Source organism: Thamnophis sirtalis, unplaced genomic scaffold (assembly GCF_051295495.1).
Source record: "Thamnophis sirtalis isolate CommonGarterSnake01/CBP01778 unplaced genomic scaffold, rThaSir2_p1.2 scaffold_2, whole genome shotgun sequence".
In the NCBI taxonomy this organism is placed as follows: Eukaryota; Metazoa; Chordata; class Lepidosauria; order Squamata; family Natricidae; genus Thamnophis; species Thamnophis sirtalis.
This window is the reverse complement of record NW_028261382.1, coordinates 76,840,317-76,859,263: the sequence shown is the minus strand read 5'-3', so window position 1 is coordinate 76,859,263 and position 18,947 is coordinate 76,840,317.

Below are 18,947 nucleotides of genomic sequence, written 5' to 3'. Positions count from 1 at the left end.
AACAAAAAAAAAAAAAAAAAGAGGGCAACTAATATGGGAAGGCCACCTTTCTGGACCGCCAGAATTCTTCATCCAGGTGGATGTGAAGCTGATGGGCGCCGGACAGAAAAGGACGTTGTGATTGCACCAAATGGGTTTTCGGGGACTCATCCAGAGGCCTGATTTGGGCTAAGCATAGATGCGGTGGGTTGGGTTGGTTTTAGCATAGGGCAGTGATGGCTAATCTTTTTGGTGCCGAGTGCCCAAAGCACTTGTGTGCATGCCCACACAAATGCGCAATTGCCCAAAGTGCGCACATGCGCAGAACCCTAAGATGCAGTGCAAGTATGTGCCCCGCCTCAGCCATTTTTGGCTTCCAGATTGGTGCAAAAGGATTTCCAGGCTCAAAACAGTGTGCCCCCGCGCCCCATTTTGACTTCCAAGTTGGTGCAGGAATCCCCCAAAATACAATGCAAGTGCCCCCAGCTCTGCTCCCCCCCCCACAACTGCGTGAGTGTCCCCTGCATGCGCCCCACCTCACACACATGCATGGCAGAGACATGAAAACCAACTGGCCAGCAGGAGGCACATGCGTGGTAGATCTGGGCTGGGACAAAGGCTGGCATGCCCACATGCCATCTGTGGCACACGTGCCATAGCTTTGCCATCACAGGCTTAGGGCTTTTGTCAGTCCACCCTGGCAGCTTAACATGTTGGGGATGTCGATTGCAATAGCAATAACGTTTGTAGATGTGCCACAATGCTTTACAGCAGGGCTCTCCAACCTTGGCAACTTTAAGACTTGTGGACTTCAACCCCCAGAATTCCTCAGCCAGCTGGCTGAGGAATTCTGGGAGTTGAAGTCCACAAGTCTTTATATATATAACTTGTTTTTCACTGCATATCTTGTACAGACTCAAAACCCCTCATCTGTTCCTTCCATCATCTTCCCTTTGATTATCACCAATGCTTCCGCCAGAATTTCTATCATTACTTCTGCCAAATTTTCTCCCTTTTCTTCTTCTTCTTCTATATTCCAGAATATAGAAGTCCACAAGTCTTAAAATTGCCGAGGTTGGAGTGCACTCTGGTCGGTTTGCAATATGAGCATTATTTGCATAATGCCCCCATTTTACAGACAGGGAAGCCTGAGTCAACTCTGAGCCCTGTCGGGATCAAAACTCCAGGCTGTGGGCAATGCTGTGCTTTAACCGCTGTGCCACCAGGGCTTCCCATTGTGCAATTGTAGCTACTGACAGGTTACTCAAATGAATCACAATGAATCACAAGCTTAGTGCATCATGTGGGATGCAGAGGGACAAGAGCGGGACCCACTGGTGATCGAAGCCAGCATGCTTCCAACATGTCTGCAAAAACCAGCTGCTGAATTGAAGTCATGAATTGAGTTCCACCAAGAACAGACATTTAGATGCAACTGTTATGTTTGGGACTGATGCCGTGGCCTAGAGGTAGAGCTCTTGCCTCACAGTCAGGAGGCTGTGAGTTCGATCCTGGATAGAGGCAGATATTTCTCTCTCTGGGCATCATGAGAAAATATCTGCTGAACAAAACTCTGTATTGGCGACAGGAAAGGCATCTGGCCAGTAAACACAGTTCCATTCAGTTGCCCAGACTTCAGCCTGCAGGGGATTATGGGGCCGTTAAAAGAGGATGATTAGTGCATGGACGTAGGGTGGAGAGACCATCTTGTCATTTAAATCAGACAAAAACAATTTGAGCTCTTCTTTGGACCTTCCTGGTTGAAGCTGATGTTCACCAAATAGGGTTGGGAAGTAGAGCACATATGGAGAGCTCCAAATTAAGAATCTAAAATGTAAAATTCCTGATACAGTCCAGGACCGAGTTAAGCATGTGGAGGGCTCACCAGTGGTTCATCAAGGCAATCTTAGATTCTTTTAATGACTCCTGTAATCCCTTGGGGATAGACTCAGGGCAACTGATTGGACCTGAGTGTTTACTGGCCAGATGCCCTTCCTGTCACCAATGCAGAGGTTTTTTTTCCAGCAGATATATTCTCTTTGTGCCCAAAGAGAGAAATATCTACCTAGGATCGAACTCACAGCCTCCTGATCAATAACTCAATTAAAATCAATAGATGCATGCAATTCACTTGGTTTTCAGCTTCAGTACATGGAGGTGAAAGGGACATGGTGGCTCAGAGGCTAAGACATTGAGCTTGTCACTCAGAAATGTCGGCAGGTCGATGGTTCAAATCCCTGGTGCCGCGTAACAGAGTGAGCTCCAGTTACTTGTCCCGGCTTCTGCCAACCTTGCAGTTGGAAAGCACTTAAAAATGCAAGTATAAAAATGTGCATATGCTTTGGCTAAAATGTGCCTAAATGGGACAGCATAGAGCCGGGGCTGGTGGGTAGGGCCACCCACGATTTCCGCTAATGGTTCAGCCGAACCGCTCTGAACCAGCAAAATACCACCTCTGATTAATACCATGCACACATTGATTCTAGTTTCCCCCCTTGAAACGTTACCCAACATTTCATAACCACTGAACGTAACAGTGAGGAGGTTGGGGAGGAACATGGGCCAGTTCTGGAGTCTGGGGAAGGCTCTGATAAGGGCTCTGTGTTGGAGACAGAGAGGGGGCCAGAGCCGTATGCCAGCTATCAACTGCCTTCAGAGTCAGACAACAGTGAGGCAGATGAATAGCTGGAGCCTGTTCCCAGTGTGCGCTTGCGGAGAGTGGCTAGACGAAGGGAACAGCTAAAGAACAGGGTTCGACTTGGGAGTAAGGCCACAGTGAATGGCCCCTCCCAGAGGAAATAAAAGAGGAGCAAAGGGGGAGTGGAGTTTGCAGGAGACAGTTAGTTTAATTGGTTCGTGACTCTCCGAGACTCCTTGCCAAGTTTTGCAGATATCGGCATGGCAGCTCTCCAAGCCAGATAAGGTCTGTGACTGTAAATCCTCCTTTGAAAGACTTTGCTGGATGTGAATGAGCGGAATTCACAGTCAATGAATAAAAGGGGTTTTTGCTTCATGCTCTTGGGAAGCCTCGGTCAGAACACATCCCTTAGGCTAGTCAAGCTTCATGTAATATTTGCTCTCTATTTCCACGCTTCATTATTCATGTTCACAAATGACATGTGCCAATATATAAGGTGCATTTACATGTGTGAAGTGGCCCATTATGTTTTCACACTCGTCTGGGTTCGGTGGAAGAAAGGAAGGAAGGCAATCCAGTTTGGGTGCCTCGTTAAAATGATGCTTCAATTAAAGATCGCAGCAGAGCCAGTCAGCACAATTAATGGAGAAGCACAGCCGTAGCCAATTCAAGAGGATAAATGGGCAACATTCTTGACATTGAAAAACTGGAAGGAAAACTGGTTAGTCTTCCAAAATGCTACCTTGCTTCTTTCCAACAAGAGACCAGCGTGGAACTCCTGGGTTTGAATTTTTGCAGCAATATTCAAATTGGCTTCCTCAAATATGTGAGTCTTTCCTGTTTGATGCCCAAATAGAATAGAATACAGAATAACAGGGCTGGGAGGGACCTTTGAGGTCTTCTAGTCCAGCAGTCATCAACTGGTGGTCCGTGAGAAAATTTTGGTTGTCGCAGAAAAATTATTTGCATTTTTTATATTGCACTAAATCAGGGGTGCTGAAACTATGGCTCCTGCGACGGATATGTGCAATGAACACTTGTGTTGCTGCAGAAGTCTCCCCTTTAGGAGGGTCAGAGGGAGGCAGAAATTCTGACTTGGGGCTGCTTCGGCGTCCTGGTGTGGGTCTTTGGGTGAAGGCTGGAGGGAAATGCCCCTGGTGGCGAAGAGCCGGAGGGCCTTGTTCCAGTGGGACTGCATCATGGCCTGGAACTGGCTGACCATCTCAGCCCGCTGAGCCTCTAGGTGCCGGTACTTGGCCTTGCACTCCCGCAGGTCTTCCCTCTGCTTGGAAAGCCTATGCTCGTAGTCCTCAGTGAGGTGCTTCTGCTGAGCCTCCTTCTTGGTCATATCCAATTTGAACTGAGCTCTTTTGCCAACTCTTTCTCATGGTGGCTGCTTAGCTCCAACAACTGCTTCCTGTTGGGACCCTAAGGAGCCCGGGTGTGTAGGCAAGGTTGGGAGCGGAGGGGTGAGTAGAGGCCGCCAAGGCGTCTCTTGATGTGAGTGACATTGAGTTGGCCATGCCCACCCAGTCACATGACCACCTTGCCACGCCCACCCAGCTGGTCATTAGGCAGATCACATTAAGGGTTTGTGGGATTTAAAATTATAAATTTAGTGGTCCGAAAGGTTGGGTTTTTAAGAAGAGACTGGACAGTCACTTGTCTGAGATGGTAAAGTTCTCCTGCTTGAGCAAAGGTTTGGTGTCAGGGTTCCAAATAACATATCCCCACAAACAAAACTCTGAGGCCAATAGATTCCTCAAAGAATAGTTTTATTGGACATGCCATATTGGCACAGGCTGGTGAAAAGCAACTCTAAATGTTCCTGCGGCTTTCACCTAATGAAAAGTAGAAGTTTTTCACTTTCCCAAAACAACCAGTCACATGGTCCAATCAGGATACAGTCCAGTTGCTAGGGGACCTCAGTCCCCTCCTTCCAAGCACCTGCTGGAATGTCCTTGGTTCCCAAGAGAATGTATTTTGTTTTGGCTAAAAAACCCAGCTATCTCTACTCCCCCCCACCTACCTCTTAGCTCCAGTTGTGGCAGCCCTGAAGCCTCAAAATGTCTTCAGTCAAAGTCAGCTTCAGGGTTGACAGTTGGACTAGACAACCTCCAAGGTCCCTTCTAGCTCTATTATTGATGGATTGATTACTTGTACAGACTGAATATAAGGGACGCAGTGGCTCAATGGCTAAGAAGCTGAGCTTGTCGATCAGAAAGGTCAGCAGTTTGGCAGTTCTAATCCTTAGTGCAGCGTAACTGAATGAGTTCCCGTTACTTGTCCCAGCTTCTGCCAACCTAGCAGTTTGAAAGCACCTAAAAATGCAAGTAGAAAAATAGGAACCACCTTTGGTGGGAAGGTAACAGCATTCCGTGCACCTTTGGCATTTAGTCATGCCAGCCACATGACCACGTAGACATCTTCAGATAGCACTGGCTCTTCAGCTTTGAAACAGAGATGAGCACTGCCCCCTAGAGTCGGGAACGACTAGCACATATGTGCAAGGGAAACCTTTGCCTTTATTTTTTTACAGGCTGAACATAAAATGTGAGTTTGAAAGCCCAGCAGTTTCATCTCTGTACCCCATCAGGGAGGCTCATAGATTTCCAAGATCAGCACTTTTCTAATCCTGCCTCAGTTCCAAATTCTAAGCTCACTCTTTCCTATCAGCAGCTGGATTGGAGGATGATTCACCTCTGTTCCGTAGCTCCTCACCTGTATTGCTCCTTACCCCTCGTCTACAAGAACATTCCTTAAAGGGGTGTGGCCTTCCCAGGCCCACATCTAGAGGGTGGCAAGTTAAACTTGGATAACCAGTTTAGCCCATTCCTGCAATCTCTTTTTCACAACCCCAGACATGCAGGATTGGAGACATACAAGAGAGATCATTTAGACTGACCTCCCTCCTCATTTCACAATCTATTGCACACGGGCGTACATATACACTGCACCCACCCATCCCGCTGAAACTCATTCAATGCAACAGCAAAGGAAGCCCTGAAAAAGCAATCTCACAACTTTACCAAAATTTCAACATTTCTCAAAAGATACCTTAAAATTAACCAATGACATTAACTAATGCAATGAAGATTCCAAAATCTCTGCAAAATGCAATCCTTACTCTCAAATAATGCAATTTCCCAGGGTCAGATACAGATTAACACAGTTGGAAGGGACCTTGTCAATCATCTTGTCCAACCCCCCCTCCCCCCAAGCAGGAGACCCTACACCATTTCTGATAGATGGCAGTCCAGTTTCTTCTTGAAAGCTTCCAGGGATGAAGCTCCCACAACTTCTGAAGGTGACTTCTATTCCATTGGTTGGTTGTTCTCACTGTCAGAAAATTCCTCCTTATTTCCAAGTTGAATCTCTCCGTGCTCAGTTTCCATCCATTATTCCTTGTCTGGCCTTTGGGTGCTTTGGAGAATAGCTGGATCCCCTCTCTGTGGCAGCCCCTCAAATATTGGAAGACTGCTATTATGTCTCCCCTAGTCCTTCTCTTCACTAGATTAATCTCTAGTCCCATAATCCTCCTGGTTGCTCTTCTCTGCACTCTTTCTACAGTCTCAACATCTTTTTTATAGTGTGGTGACCAAAACTGAATGCAGTGCTCTAGGTTTGATCCAGAAGTGGGTTCCTATCAGTTTGGACCAGTTCAGCCAAGTGGGTAGTAACTCGGCCGGACATCCTCGGGACCACCATCTTGATTTTCTGTTCTGCACATGCGCAAAACAATCTTCATTGAAAAAATGAAATTGTTTTCCTTTTTAATGTTGTGCCCATGCGCAGACCTTTTTAGATGCAAATGTGCACGTGCACACAAAATGTAATGCCAGAAGGAACCCACCCCTGGTATGGTCTTACTAAGGTTTTAAGACTTTGTAAAATAGCTTGACCCCCTCCTCTCTGTGGCAGCCCCTCAAATATTGGAAGGCTGCTATCCTGTCTCCCCTGGTCCTTCTCTTCACTAGACTAGTCAGGCCCAGTTCCTGCAACCGTTTAGCTCCTGTTCCTTGAAATAAACATTTAGTCTTGGCAGTGGTCCTCTCTTTGGAATCTTCCCTTCTGAGGGAAGGGACCATGTCTTGTGATGATGCTTGACCGTCATACAGATAGTTCTTGATCGTTCAAAGTTACAGTGGCACTGAAAAAAATGACTCCTGGCTATTTCAGCATCTCCATGGTCAAGTGATCAAAATTCACACACTTGGCCACTGACTCATATTTATGACCATTGCAATGTCGTGCAATTGGGGTCACGGGATCATTTTTTGCAACCTTCTGACCAGTCAATGGGGAAGCCAGGTCCACTTAACAACTGGGTGACTAATTTAACTACAATGATTCACTGAACAACTGCTGCAAGGAAAGTCGCACAACAGAGCGCTTAATCAATGCTTCCCTTAGCAACATAAATGTTAGGCTCTATTATGGTCATAACTCGAGGATTGCCTCTCCTGCCTTCAGTTGCTACTCAGCACACGACTTCAAAACATATCTCAACACAAACATCCCCTCCTTTCGTGGCGTAGCTTTTCTTGCTTCCTTAGGCAGCCAGAAAATAGAAACTCCCACTGGAGGAGAAAATATGCTATGGCTAGGCTTCCAAACCCCACTTCTGCTTTGTTGTTGTTAGTTGCGAAGTCGTGTCCGACCCATTGTGACCCCATGGACAATGTTTCTCCAGGCCTTCCTGTCCTCTATCATCCTCTGGAGTCCATTTAAACTCACGCCGGCTGCTTTGGTGACTCCATCCAGCCACCTCCTTCTCTGTCTTCCCCTTCTTCTTTTGCCCTCAGTATTTCCCAGCATTGGGCTCTTCTCCAGGGAGTCCTTCCTTCTCATTAGGTGGCCAAAGTACTTGAGTTTCATCTTCAGGATCTGGTCTTCTAAAGAATAGGGTTGATCTTCTCCAGGACTGACTGACTGGTTGGATGGTTTTGCAATCCAAGGGACTTGCAGGAGTCTTCTCCAGCACCACAGTTCAAAGGCCTCAATTCTTTGGTGCTCAGCCTTCCTTATGGTCCAACTTTCACTGCCATACATTGCAACTGGAAAACCATAGCCTTGACTATGCACACTTTTGTTGGTAGGGTAATGACTCTGTTTTTTAGTATGCTCTCTGGCTTTCCTCCCCAGGAGCAAGCGTCTTTTAATTTCTTGGCTGCAGTCCCCATCTGTGGTGATCTTGGAGCCCAGGAAAATAAAATATGTCACTACCTCCGTTTCTTCCCCATCTTCTGCTTTAGCAACAAAAATAAGGGCTCTACACTCTTGAGAAAGAAAGGAGTAAGAAATAAGAATTCCCTAAGGTTAAAGATCGGCACCAAAGGAATCATTTACCTTCTCTCTCCCATTTCTCAGGCCACCTGTAGCAAGACAAGCAGTGAAAAGAAAAGGAGGGGAAAGTGGGAAAGGGAAGACATCTGTGGAGATTCTCCATCATCCAGGTCATGATTGCCCCAAAAGTGCATTTCCAAAAGGCAACTGGACTTTCTTGTTCGTTTGTTTTTCCTTGCAAACATTTCCCTTCTCAAAGTGTTTTCAAAGGGAAAAAATGCTGCAAAGAAGCTGAACATCACAATAGAGCAAGAAAGAGTTTTAAGACAAAGGTTTTCAAGAAGCGATTGGATAACTATTTGTCCAGGATGGTATAAGGCAGGGGGTTGGACTAGAAGACCTCCCAAGGGCCCTTCCAGCCCTGTGATTCTATGTTCTATGTACATGCACTTAGGACATTCACTGCCTGCCTCAGATCTGATGGTTTCCATAGTCACATTATTTCTAGGGAGCTGATTCATAATTTGAACATGGCAAGATTGTCATTCTATACTTCTAGGTCATCTTATGTGACCTTACCCCCAACATAGTTTTGCAAAACTGATAATTAGGAGAAAACTGAATTTGGCAGATTTTGCAGTATCTGATACTTTTCCAGGATGCTCTTGACAGCTGAAGAAGTATCTTCTTCCCACCAGAACAGAATTAACCTACAACGCTGCACCGGGAGAGAGAGAAAGCAACAATGGCAACTATTCTCACTCTTCTGTAAATGAATGAATGGCTATTCAAGGCATTGGTAAAATTCATTTTTTTTTACTATTGGTTCTGTGGCCATGGCTTGGTGGGTGCGGTATGGCTTGGTGGGCGTAGCTGTGTAGGTGTGGCAGGAGAAGGATACTGCAAAATCTCCATTCTCACACTATCCTGGGGCCAGCCAGAGGTGGCATTTGCTGGTTCTCCAAACTACTCAAAATTTCCACTACCAGTTCTCCAGAACCTGTCAGAACCTGCTGGATTTCACCCCTAATCCAAGCCCAGTAGGTTATTTGGACCCCTGAAGCAGAAAATTCCACATGTTTCTTCCTTCTCCCCATAGTAATAATATGATAATGACACATAAAAGAGATAATAAGTTTGTTACCTTTCCGGGATGCTGAAAATCAGCCTAATGCCTGTACCAGAACTGCCCAGAGTGATGCACAACGCAAGGGATTAAGGCCATCTTCCACTAGCTGGGAAGCTCTCCAGGTCTATGAACTTGACCCAATATTTCCTAGCCAGCCATTGCAGAATTGAAAGGCAGAAGGCCAGACAAAGAATTTGCAAAGCCTTATCTGATCTTGTTGGAATTGATTCTCTGTCACTCCCTTAGGAATTGAAGAAACACTCTCTCTCTCTCTCTCCCTCCCTCCCTCCCTCTCTCTCTCTCTCTCTCTCTCTCTCTCTCTTTCTCTCTCTCTCTCACACACACACACAAACACACACACACAAAACTTTTCGGACAGACAGGATTGCCATGAGTTGATACTGATAGAGATTTAAAAAAAAAACCTTTCTGGATCAAGTTAGATTCACAACTCACACAAAACTGTGGTTTGTTTTAACTAAGATGTGCTTTAATAAAGGTATTACAAATATCTATGGCTAGGGTTTTCCCAGTTGCAATGAAGGTTGGACCATAAGGAAGGCTGAGCGCCAAAGCATGGAGGCCCCTGAACTCTGGTGCTGGAGAAGACTCCTGCGAGTCCCTTGGACTGCAAGGCGATCCAACCGGTTAGTCCTAGAGGAGATCAACCTTGACTGCTCTTTAGAAGACCAGATCTTGAAGATGGAACTCAAAGACTTTGGCCAACTAATTAGAAGGAAGGACTCCCTGGAGAAGAGCCTCATGCTGGGAACGATGGAGGGCAAAAGAAGAAGGGACAGCAGAGAATGAGGTGGCTGGATGGAGGCACTGAAGCAGTTGCTGTGAGCTTAAATGGACTCCAGAGGATAGTCGAGGACAGGAAGGCCTGGAGGAATGTTGTCCATGGGGTCAAGATGGGCCAGACACAACTTCGCAACTAACAACAACACAAATATCTAACAATGTTAAATAAAATAATTAAAATATTAAGAATAAAAATAGCCAGTTTGGTCTAGTGGTTAAGGCATCAGGCTAGAAACCAGAAGACTCTGAGTTCTAATCCTGTCTTAGACCTGAAAGCTGATTAGGTGACTTTGAGTTTCTCTCCCTCAATCCCTCCCTCCTTCCCGCCCCCTTCTCCCTCTCTCTCCTTCCCTCTCCCTCCTTCCCACTCCCTCCCTCTCTCCTAACCCTCTCTCTCTCCTTCCCTCTCTCCCTCCTCCCGCTTTTTCTTTCTCTCCCCCTCTCTCCCGCTCTCCCTCTCTCTCTCCCTCTCTCTCCCTCCTTCCCACTCCCTCCCTCTCTCCTAACTCTCCCTCTCTCCTTCCCTCTCTCCCTCCTCCCGCTTTTTCTTTCTCTCCCCCTCTCTCTCCCCCTCCCTCTCCCCCTCCCTCCCCCTCTCCCTCCCTCCCTCCATCTCTCTTCCCAACTCACCTCACAGTTACATATAAAGTAATAACGGTGACATAAAAATCTAGGTATGATATGAAAATCAGGTGGTGACTATGGAAGAGATGCATGGAAATACTGTAACCAACCGACGCACTTTCTACAATTTGTAATGGAAGATGGTTTTTTTATTTTTATGTTTGTTTGTCCTTGTTCAAAAACAAATAAAAATTGGATTGTTTTTTTTTTTAAAAAAAGAATGTTCTAGGCTTGTGGCTGCATCTCCTACATTTGGGGGATAAATTTGGGTACATTTTAGCCAATCTCGCTGAAGGCAAATGCCATCTATAAAACATTTTATAGAGATTTTCTTTGCAAGCTACTGCCGTCGTAAATTTATAATTTCTTTCCCATAGTTTGTCCCATTCTTCTGTAACTCTTATCCCCAAGTAAAATCCTTGAGAAAGCCCACAAGTAAGAGGGGAAAGCCATGGCTATTTCAGCGGTGGGGTTCACTCATTTCTACCACCGGTTCACCCTGCTTGCACCGTCCGCACATGCACCCAACCTTCCATGCATGCACTTTGCTCTCACGGGCATCTTCGGCGCATGCACCCGGCCTTAATACGTGGCTAAATAGGACGGCATAGAGTCGGGGCAGGTGGTCAGATGATCTCCACTACCGCTTTGCTGGAACCAGTGTGAACCGGCTGAATACCCCACCCCACCCCTCTGGCTTTCTTCCAGGAATAATCTTTTCACAGGTATTGTTCTGAATATGGATGTTGCATGCAGCCCTCCTTCACTGAAACAAGCAAGAATTGGCTGGAGCTTCTTGGATGAAAAAGAACAAATATCTGGAAACATTTCACCCAAATTTTTCTCGAATTCCTCGGCCCGTGCATGATTCGTATCTGAGTCCCGAGGTTAAAAATCAGGATCTAGAGCAACATACTCCAGAACCCATGAGTCCCCAAGTCAATCTCTGGAATTCCTCCAAAGAGCAATCTGGAGAGAATTGCTTGACATTTCCTTGTGCAGCAGGAAAATGCTAATCGTCAGGAAATGCCTGAAAATAGCGATGACGAGAAAAAGGTAGAACGTGTTTCCAAAAATGAGGAACCAAAAAAAAGCTTTTTTATTTGTTTCTTCTTTGCAATTGTGGGAGAGCCCAGAACAAATCTTGGCTCTGCCTTGATAAGGCTTAATTTACATGCCTGGAGACACTCTGGCGGTTCAAAATTCCCACATTTACTGGCTTTATCTTCTCAACATCTTGCCTGATTGAAAGTTTTTGAAAGTTAAAATTGTTTGCCCTGATTTTGGGGGGGGGGGTTCCATTAGCTGAAAAGAGTCAATTTCCTTCTCTCTCTCTCTCTCTCTCCCTCCCTCCCTCCCTCCCTCCCTCCACCCCCCTCTCTCTCCATACGCAGCTAGTAAAAAATGTGTGGACTTATTTAGCATCACCTAGTGGTAGCACAGGGATGCAGCGGCTCAGTGGCTAAGATGTTAAGCTTGTCAATCAGAAGGTTGGCAGTTCCGCAGTTCGAATCCCTAGTGCTGCATAACGGAGTGAGCCCCCGTTTCTTATCCCAGCTTCTGCCAACCTAGCAGTTCAAAAGCATGTAAAAAATGCAAGTAGAAAAATAGGACCCACCTTTGGTGGGAAGGGAACAGTGTTCCGTGCGCCTTTGGCGTTTAGTCATGCCGGCCACATGACCACGTCTTCAGACAGCGCTGGCTCTTCACTTTGAAACGGAGATGAGCACCACCCCCCTGGAGTCGGGAACGACTAGCACATATGTGCGAGGGGAACCTTTACCTTAGTGGTAGCACAAACCAATTTTTTAAAATGCTTGAGCAATTTGTCAATTACCTGGAAGAATTAAAAATAAATGAAAAACCAACCAACCACTGGACGCATTCGTTAAATATTCTATGAATAATTCATCTTAATGTGGCTTTAACCCAATCATCACTATTTGGATAACATTGTGAACTATAAGATAACTACTGTTTATTGGCTAGCCAATTGCAACTCACAAAAGTTTATGCCTTTTAATCAAACGGATTAGTAAGAAAGGTGCACCAGACTCCCAATTTGGAACTGTTAATAGATTAACATGACTCTTCTAGATTACTCATATTGGCTATGTATACACAAGATGTTAGCCATGAAAAAAACTAGCCAAAGTGAACTTTAACCTTAATTTAGAGTGTGTGATTGCAGACAATATTTTTGCCTTCCACACAAGACTTTCCGCCTAAAATGATATGGTATCCATTTAATTATATCTTCAAGTTATGTTGTAGTATTTGGAAAACAGGTAGCTCTTGAATTACAACAATTCCTTTAGTGACTGTTCAAAGTTATAAGAGCTCTGAAAAGAGTGACAGGACCATTTTTCACATTTAACTACCATTGTAGCATCTCCATGGTCACATGTTCAAAATTCGGACATTTGGCAACTGACATGTACTTATGAAGGCGCAATCACATAACAACTGTGGCAAGAAAGGTTGTAAAATGTGGCAAAACTGACTTAGCAACTGTCTTGTTCATAAACAGAAATGTTGTGCTCTGTTGTGGGTCATAAATCAAGGACTACCTGAACAGGCAGCCCTTAACAATTTCTTAATTCTAGACTAACATGAAAGTATATTTTTATTTTATTTCTTTTTTACTTAACCTTTTAAAACTTTAAAGCGACTTTAAAATGACTTTAAAGCTATTTTAAAACTACTTTAAAACAACTTTAAAACAACTTTAAAACTTTAATTCACTTTTTGAACAGATATCTTGAAATTTTCAGCTATAAAAGCTGCATGGTAAAATGGTGTTGCCACCAAATACAACATCTAGAATGGTGGCTGACAGCAATCCTGGTGATGGGATAAATTCTTCACAGGACTTATAGGACAAGGTATGTGGCCCAGTGGTGGGATTCAATTTTTTTTTACTACCGGTTCTGTGGCCATGGCTTTGTGGACACGGCAGGGGAAGGATACTGCAAAATTTTCATTCCCCCCCACCTCAAAATTTTCGCTACCGGTTCTCCAGAACCTGTCAGAACTGGCTGAATACCACTTCTGATGTGGCCCAGGGAAGGTTTTATGTCACAAGCAACTTTATCTTCCACCATTTTTCCTAGTCCCACAGAATAGTTGCTTCATAGTATACTAATAGCTGGATGCCAGTGCTTCGCGACAAAACTATGTGATCGGGATATGCAGGAGGAAATCAGTTCAGAATCTGTTGGCTCAGTGGTGATCAGTGATTGAAACACATAAGGGAATGTTGCTCTCGTCGCCTTGAGTCCGGAAGCAGTTTTATAGGTGGAAGGTGTAGACATTTTGGTGAGGTTCCAATGTTTAGTACTGTAAGGAGCCCCAGGCCGCTCCTGAGTGAAGGAGTGGAACATCTGCCAGTTTGAACTGAGGTAACGGAATGTGAGGCAACTGGCAGTTGAAACAGAGTTCTTTTCAGGAGGGAAGGGGGAGTAGAATGTCTAACTCCTTAGCATCAGAGTGTGTTAATTATTGTATAAGAATTACTAATGATTTGATGGTCATTTCAAAAAATCCTTTCTTAGCAAGCACCTAGAAGCCGAGAGGAACATATGCGGCAAATTTGAAGTTTGTAAGCTTTATGGTTCTGGAGATTTCATGATGAGTGAGTGGTATTTGCCTTTTATATATATATAGAATTGTCCTCAAGCATTAACCTAGCTGTCAGACAGCCCAAGGAAAATGCCAAGGAAGCCCTAGTATTTCCTAACAGCTGGAAAGCCACGTTTTGACAGGAAAGAGATGATTTTTGCCTGAGGTTTTAGCCTTCCTTCAACCTCTGATTGTGAGGTGGAGAACACGGTCTGGAATTGGCAGCTTCATGCAACCATTCATTAATAAAAGGTTGTATAATACTGCAGGTGACTAAATGAACACGTGCATTGTGAGTGAACTTGTATGGCATTCTTCACATTCTTCAATTATTACATTCTTTTCAAAGCAAACATCCTCAAGTCACCTACCGAGAATTAAAGGCTGATTTCCAAGTAAAAAACGCCCAAATATTTTTTATAGCACATCACATGTCACATCCTGATTTCAACCTTCCCACATGCATTGAGTCTGTTTATCAGAGAATGCCTGGATTAGATATTATTATTATTATTATTATTATTATTATTATTATTATTATTATTATTATTATTATTATTATTATTATTATACAATTGTATCACAGCGGCCAGTTGTTTCGCCGGATTTGGCATTGGTTACTAGTCGGGCCCCACCCAGGGGCCTAGGACGTCGTAACGTATTTTCGTAATATGCGTGCAGATCCAAGCAGTGCGGCTTTTTGCATTTGACTGATGGTGATTTTGTCAATTTTTAACTGTTTTAAATGTAATTCCAGTGCTTTTGGAATAGCACCCAGTGTGCCAATTACCACTGGAATTATCACTGCTGGTTTGTGCCATAGTCGTTGAATTTCGATTTTTAAGTCCTGGTATCTTGCGATTTTTTCATGTTCCTTCTCGGCGACCCTGCTATCACCTGGTATTGCGATGTCTATGATTGTGACCTTATTTTTCTCAACCAGTGTGATGTCTGGTGTATTATGCGCCAGTATTTTGTCGGTTTGTATACGGAAATCCCACAAGATCTTGACCATCTGATTTTCGGTGACTTTTTCAGGCTGATGTTCCCACCAGTTTGTTGCTGTTTTAATATTATAATTTTTGCACAAATTCCAATGGATCATTTGTGCTACTGAATTGTGCCGCAATTTATAATCAGTCTGCGCGATTTTTTTACAGCAGCTGAGTATGTGATCAACAGTTTCATCAGCTTCTTTACAAAGTCTGCATTTGGCATCATCAGAGGATTTTTCGATTTTGGCCTTAATGGCATTTGTGCGGATAGCTTGTTCTTGCGCAGCCAGGATTAGTGACTCTGTTTCTTTCTTTAATGTACCTGTTGTTAACCATAACCAAGTTTGTTCACTGTCCACTTTATCTTTTATTTTTTCCAGAAATTGGCCATGCAGTGCTTTGTTCTGCCAACTCTCCATTCTTGATTTTATCACATCTTTTCTGTATTCTTGTTTCGTCTGTTGGGCCTTCAGTAGATTTTTGTTCTTTACTTCGATTAATAGATGTTCTTGACTTTCTTTTAAATAATCAGCCAGTGCATGTTCTTCTTCTTCAACTGTTTGCTTCACTTGTAATAATCCTCTGCCACCTGATTTTCGGGGCAGATATAGTCTATCAGTATCACCACGTGGATGTAAACTGTAGTGCATTGTCATTAGTTTCCTGGTTTTTCGGTCCAAAAGGTCCAAATCAGCTTGTGTCCAGTTAACTATACCAGCTGTGTATCTTATAACTGGTATTGCCCAGGTATTTATGGCCTTGATTGTATTTCCACCATTCAATTTAGATTTTAAAATTTTCCTAACTCTGTTAGTGTACTCTCGCCTGACAATAGTTTTTACTTCTCCATGCTTGATGTTATCCAACTGCAGAATGCCTAAGTATTTGTAGGCTTCATTTTCTTTGCATTTAATTAATTGGCCATTGGGCATTTCAATTCCCTCACATGCAGTGATTTTGCCTCTTTTTATGGAAACAGTGGCGCATTTTTCCATGCCAAACTGCATTGAAATATCGGTGCTGAATACTCGGACTGTGTTTGTCAATGATTGGATTTCTATTTCTGACTTTCCATAGAGTTTCAAATCATCCATATATAGTAAATGTGAAATTTTTTCAGCTTCTTTGGCTGTTTGGTAGCCTAATTTCATTTTTTTAAAGATTACTGATAGTGGGATCATTGCGATGATGAAGAGAAGAGGTGAAAGTGAATCACCCTGGAAAATTCCTCGCTTGATATTAACCATTCCGTAGATCTCATTCCCTACTGCCAACTCAGTTCTCCATTGTTTCATAGCCTTTTCAGTAAAGGATGTAATATTTTTGCTAATGCCAGTTGTTTCTAAGCATTTTATGATCCAACTATGTGGCAGTGAGTCAAATGCCTTTTTGTAATCAATCCAGACCATATTCAAGTTCGTTTTTCTGTTCTTACAATTTTCTAATATCATTTTATCAATTAGAAGCTGATCTTTTGTGCCCCTGCTCCTTCTTTTGTTGCCTTTTTGCTCTACTGGCAAGATGTTGTTTGTTTCCAAATAATCCATCATGTTATCTGCAATAATGCCTGTGAGTAATTTGAAGGTTGTTGGCAAGCATGTTATTGGTCTGTAGTTTTCAGGTGTTGTTCCTTTAGTTGCATCTTTCTGAATCAAGTATTTCCAGTTGTCAACCATTCATCAATTTGGCCCTTTTGTAAAATTTCATTCAGTTGCCTGGCCAATATTGCATGTAAACTGGTCAGATATTTGAGCCAGAAACCATGTAATTGGTCCTTTCCAGGTGATGTCCAATTCTTTACCTTTTTAACTCGATTTTTGACCATCTCAGTTGTTATTTCTAATACTTGCATTTGTTTGTTGCCAATGCTTTTCTCAAAGTCATGTATCCACTTTGCTTCCTTGTTGTAGTCCTTTGCATTTTCCCACAATTCTTTCCAGAATTCAACTGTGGCCTGTTTTTCTGGTTTTTCACTTTTGGTGTCACCATTTACATTAAGACTTTGATAAAAACGCCGTTGGTCTGATCGAAATTGCTGATTTTGTTTATATTGGATGATTCGTGCCTCATATCTTTCAATTTTTCTAGCTGTTGCTGTTATCTGCTGTTTTACAATCTCTACAGCTTCATTGATGTTTCTTGTATCCAATCTATATCTCCTGATTAGCCGATCTATGATTTTGTTGTTTTTAAGCCGTTGCTCATGCATGTTCTTTAAGTTACTAGCATCTGCCCTTAATTTTTTGATTTTTTGTTCTAAACGGATTTTCCACTTTGGCTTTGATGCTTTTTCTGTTGTGTGACTAGGTACTTTAATTTTAATGCCTAGTTCATTAGTGACTATTACAGCTGCGCTGTACATTAACTGGTTTGTTTCCAAGATGGATCCCGGTTCAATTGTTGAAAACACTGCATTAACCATTTTCATGATAGGGGCCAAAATTTTCTTAGGCACAGTTTTTAGTGATGGTAAACGTTGCCTTTCCTCATTAAGCAGAAAATGCTCCATGATCTTATCCTTCAATTCTTTTTGTTTTTGAGTTAGTTCATCAGTTGGTTCAGTGATAACTGGTTCTAGTGGTGGTGGTGTTATTTCCTCACCGAGAGCTTCTTCTGGGAGTTCTACTATAATGTCTTTAGTTGTGTCTTGAATATCAGTTATTTCCGCTTGTGATATTGTTTTTTGGGTTTTGCAATTTGCCTGAATTTCCTCATGTTCAACTTCACTAAACACTTTATTCCGTATAATAAATCGCCTTTGATCTGCTAGTCGTTGTTCACTAACATTTGAATCTGGATATTGTTGTTTCCATAATTCATACATTCGCTTTAAATAGCCTCTTTTTTCTGGCTCTGAGTTGTAGTAACAGGCCATTATGGCACGGTTTTCATCTGCACTATATTTTTGTCGTTTTGTTGGCTGGTCCACTTGTAGCCCACCTGTCGACGGATGTCCAGGGACCCCAACATCCGCCACGGCCCTTGTTAACCCGTGCGACGACCGATGCGGTATGGAATTCTTATTTGTTTTTTTCACCATATTGTATGGGTTGGCGGTTTTTTTTTTACGGGACCAGATGCCAACCTGACCCCAACCTTCCTCCTTTCTCATCCGGGCTTGGGACTGGCAATGGCGGAGTTGTTGTTGTTGTTGTTGTTGTTGTTGTTGTTGTTGTTGTTATTATTATTATTATTATTATTATTATTATTATTATTATTATTATTCTAATGGAAACATGCCCTCCATAGTCTATGCATGTCTGTGACTTTGTTACTGTTTAGAGAAGCTGTAGAAGTGCCATATTCACTTCCATCCCCCTCCCCTGCCCAGACCCTCAGGAACCATCAAAAATATTTCTCATATGTTGAATATAATTGCATTTACAAACAAGAGGCCGAAGAGGCCAAACTGCACTCCTGGACGTGTTGCCAAAATTTCGAGTCACTTCTTGTTTAAATCTTGCAGAATAAAGGCAGTTTCCTTGGCTACATTAAAAAAGAGAGAAAAGAAAAAAAAAAGGTCAGCAGTTCGGCGGTTCGAATCCCTAGTGTCATAACGGAGTGAGTTCCGGTTACTTGTCCCATCTTCTGCCAACCTAGTTGTTGGAAAGCATGTAAAAAATGCAAGTAGGAAAATAGGAACCACCTTTGGTGGGAAGGCAACAGCATTCCTTGCACCTTTGGCGTTTAGTCATGCTGGCCACATGACCACGCAGACATCTTCCAACAGCACTGGCTCTTTGGCTTTGGAGTGGAGATGAGCACTGCCCCCTAGAGTCGGGAACAACTAGCGCATATGTGCAAGGGGAACCTTTACCTTTATCTTTACCTGACTTTATTCAAACCCCTAATCACACAAAACATATTGCTT